Below are 4800 nucleotides of genomic sequence, written 5' to 3'. Positions count from 1 at the left end.
CTGCTGACAAGCAGAGACAGAGCAGAGGGCACTGAAGATATTCAGAGCTGCACTATACTGTGTGACAAAAACAAGTGAGCAACACAGAACGAGGAATGTACAACCACAGAAACTAAAAACTGGTTTGGGGAAAAAAAATCTGGCACATAATCAATGTCAACTATGACTTTAATGAATCTCAATGAGCCTCACATAAAATGAACTAGACAGGTGACGAATGAGTAACATTAAAACATAGGAGGAATTATTGAAGCTTTTACAGTTTAATTTTTAACGACAGGAAAAATGACGCCGTTTCAGGTCAAATCAGGGCTTGAATGAGGAATCTGAGCTCTGAAGCTGTGGAGAGACATTTCTCTAGAGTTTATGTTAATAAATGTAAAAGGCAGCTTCATCATAAGCCTTTAGTGCACTAAGAGACAGGATGTCAGTTGTCTCCATCAATGAAGTCAGGTAAAGCCTACCAGTGGTGAAAAGTAAGTAAGTACATCTACTCAAGTACTGCACCTAAGTATAACTTTGAGGTACTTTTGCTTTACTTGAGTATTTCCATTTTATGTGACTTTATACTTCGTGGGGCTGTATGAGTCAGTGTACTACCTACAGTAGATGGTGACTGATGCACCCGCAGTTTTGAGTAACAGAGAAAAGTACCAGTAGAGAAGGTAAGACCAGCAGCTCTTCTGTTCTGCAAGGTAAAATAACTGATTTTTACCATGGAGTCTGGTAGAACAAGAGAACATCTTTGGATTTCTCTACAGATATTTACTAACACCTCTAACTCATCTCTCTTGAAGTAACATGTCCATCAGTGTTTTGTTTGTCGCAATCTGTTTCAGTATTCTTGAACGGTTACAAACTTGTTTGACGAGATTAGAAAAAGTTGATACACAATGTTGGATTGAGCATTTAGGATTTCCTGAGATAAGACAGGGCTCCTGAAGTTAGTCAGGATTTGCTTCTGTAATTATCTTAGAGTCCCCCATCTTAACCTAAGAAGTTTCTATAATAGTCAGAAGACCAAACCAGTATGTTTAAGTACATTTTAATGTTAACAACAATGTACTTTTATTTAAGTTGGATTTTTCATGCAGGACTTTTACTTGTAGTAACAGTGTATTTTGGCACTGCTGTATTGTAAGTAAAGCTGAAGCTGCAGTGACTTATTTAATAATCTATTAGTTGATTAAAAGAGAAAATAGATTTATAGTAAAACTGACAATCGGTTTTACATCATTGGATATATGTATGTGATATTTAGTATCTGCACTCAACACTGTGTTTTTTCTAATGAAATCTGTCGGTGTGTGTGTTTCCTTTCACCTGCCCACGGACTGCAGGTGGAAATAAACTCATAATCTAAATCTGGTACAAAGCATCTTTTCCTGTTATTGAGACTTATGTATTTTGGACACGATCCCTGATATAATTAAACATAATGAACTAAACAAAGACAGTTTCCAGCTGTCTAGATAATCGATTAATCGATTCAGTCATTTTTCAAGCAGAAATGTGAAGAATTTGCTGGTTCCAGCTTCTAAATATAAGGATTTGCTGCTTTTCTTTGTCATTTATGATAGTAAATGAAGAGTGTTTGAGTTTTTGGACTGTTGGTTTTACAAAAGAAGCAATCTGAAGACCTCACTTTGAAATTATGATGCTTGCATGAGCAGTTTGATATTTTATTGACTAAACAATCAATTAATAGCAAAAATAATCTGCAGATTGATCAGTAATGTAAATAGTTGTTATCTGCAGCCCTATACTGAAGTAAAGGACCTGAATACTTTGTCCACCACTGAATCCTACTTGTATTAATAAAAAGGTGCCAGTGCAAAGGCTGAAAAAGATGAGAAGTTCATTTTTTGCTCCATTTAAAACTCCAGACTCTGCTTAAGTTGTAAATGATTTCACAGGCTTTTCAGTTGAGGCTGAGAGCACGAACAAGCAGTCAAGGCTGCTTTCAGCAAATGGATCCAGAATCAGACAATGTCTTGTTTTTATCAAGTCTGACCTTGATGATATTCTAGTGATGTTTTCAGTCGGTCACTGTTCAATTAAACTTAAATTTATGGATTTTGGTCCACTAGAAAAGTCAGACTTAATGCACAGAGTAGGTCCCTGAGTAACATGAGGCTCTGTACAGTAGCCTACAGAGCTTCTGTGGTGATGAGAGCAGTGCTGGGGAATGCTTCCCCCTGACCCAGAAAACTACAGGAGGTGACACACAAGGGGGAGGAGGGGGGAGGGCGACAGCATTTTGTACCCACACCAGCAGCAGCAGGAGCAGGAGCACTGAACTCTGCTCACTTTCCATGTGCCCGGAGAAGTGAGTGGTCTGATCAAGGGGAGATGAGGAGAGAGGTACAGGAGGGTGAGGAGAGAGGGGGGGGGGGGGGGGGGGGTGACACGTGAGGCCGGCCAGAACAGACGGGGAAAGAAAGAAACGAAACGCACGGACGTTTTCCGGCTGTGATTCCCAAATGAAGCGTGAAGTACACAGACACACACTCGGTCACAATGAGTGTTTCTTGCTGAGGGGGAAGGAGGTGAAGAGCGAAAGAGGAAAAGCACCACTGCACCCCTGCACGTACAAAACACCTTCATTTTCCCACTCATGGAATGTAACTGAGTACATTTAATCAAGTACTGTGCTTATGAATAAATTTATGATACTTACACTTTACTTGAGGCTCGTTTTCATGCCATTCTCTACTTCTACTACATTATATCTCAGAGGGAAATAGTTTTTATTTCACTACATTCATCTGACAGCTTTAGTTACTTAGACTAGCAGATTAAGATTTTTATACACAACCATTTAAGAGTTTCTAAAATCTGATGTTTTGCATGGAAGAACTATTTAGAACTGGATACTGGATGCAAAGATATTTCCCATTGGAGCCGCAATAATTAATAATTAACCAAACTATTTTGATAATCAATTGTTTGAGTCATTTTTTTTAAGAAAAAAGTAAATTCTCAGCTTCAATGTGAATATATTTTTGTGTCTTTGCTCCTTTCTGACCGTAAACTGAACATCTTGAGTAAAATAAGACATTTGTGGATGTTATCTTGGGCTTTGGGAGACACTGATTGACATTTTTCACATTAACATTTTAAAACAAACAACTATTAATCGATTAATCAAGAAAATAATCAACCGATTAATGGACTATGAAAATAACTGTAAGTTGCAGTGCTCAGTCTAATGAGAATCGCCTGGTGCACGCACCAAAAAACTTTTCCATCTTCAAAGTTTCCACTGAATACGTGCGGTGATGTTTTCCCTGCTGGCCCCGCCCACAAGTTCAAGCTTAGCTCATAGACTTCCTGCATTTCCATCAATGAATGAGTACTAAGAGAGTGTCACAATTCTCCAAATCAACAATTCAATTTGCCCTCTGATTTTAAGGTCATGATTTGAGTTTTTCATTTAAACTGTAAAGTAAACTGTAAACTCTTTATTAGAAAGACAGAAAAGTGCACCTGCAACTTAAAGGTTAGTTTAACTGTGTTGTCTTTATTGTGTTGTTTTGTTTTTTCCTTTGGACTTGTGCTGGATGCCCACAAGTAGGCAGGGTGGGGAGAAAAAATAATACTGGGAGAACTGCAGATCCTGTTTTGATCCATTTTTGATTTAGTTCCCTTCAATCAATTTTTGAGCTACCTGGCAACCATACTCATTTATGTTTGATATGCAGGAAGTATGTTTACCTGCTTTTATGTTTGTTTATATGGAAAAAGAAGCATGGAAATACCATATTTTGTTATCTTTGTTCTAAGAGATGACATGAAAAGATGCAAAAAGATTCTGATCAGTTGTTTTTGCAGAAATAAGTTAAATTGTTTCCTAAGTTGTCATATTTAGCAGCATTTTCACCACATTTAGCCCACACTTTTGAATGTTTTCCCGGTCAGCTGTTTCTGTAACATTCACAGGCAGCAGTAACGTTTGTCCAGGAGCTCATCAACATTTCGGCACTGACCTGTCAGGAACCGGTACCGGTTTAGTACCAGTTATTGACACCAATCCCTATGAGTCATAAATAATCAAATACATTTTGTTGATTATACTTATTTTCAACGGTAGACTTTTACTTGTGACAAAGTATTTGAACACTGTAGTATTTTCTTTTGCTTAAGTAAAGGATCTTCCTCCATCACTACACTTTCCTCAGTCTCCTCCTGTGGCCTCAGGCTCACAGACAATGCAACATTTGTGCATTTTCTCCTGCAAGCCCAAAGTGTTCGGTTTCATGTAACTAAGCAGCACCGGGTTCAAACATCACTATGTGAGGGTAATCTTCCATATTTAGCTTCACTGGCACTACACCTCATGTGTCACTTCTGAATCAGTGAATGTTTGTGCAGCAGGCGGATCATCCAGCCAAACTTAAGCTGCTGCTGCTGCTGCTACACTGTACACTGGAGCTGTCAAACAACACTCAACAGAGGATGCCTGAGAGCTGGCATGTGGCCGGGGTGGACAACTTCTAACATGTTGCATGACACAGAATTTGGAGACATGCAGGTGGGAAAGAAGGTTACATCACACACCAAAACCCAAAGCATTGGTTTGCACAAGATGAGGACATGGAGAGGGGAGTGAGATTTGAGAAAACAATGTCAGAAAACCTACCTCTGAGGGCTGAACCACTCTCAGCTATAATTATCCCCAGCTTGGATCAGGGACAAAATACCACAGCACAGTTGACAGCCACATAAGTACACCCCAGTTCCCCCTTAAAGAATGTGGATGCAAAAATATCCATTTAACTTAAAGTTCTCTGCACTATT

This window comes from Lutjanus erythropterus, chromosome 10, assembly GCF_056507025.1.
Source record: "Lutjanus erythropterus isolate fLutEry1 chromosome 10, fLutEry1.hap2, whole genome shotgun sequence".
NCBI lineage: Eukaryota > Metazoa > Chordata > Actinopteri > Lutjaniformes > Lutjanidae > Lutjanus > Lutjanus erythropterus.
This window is presented reverse-complemented; position numbering follows the sequence as displayed.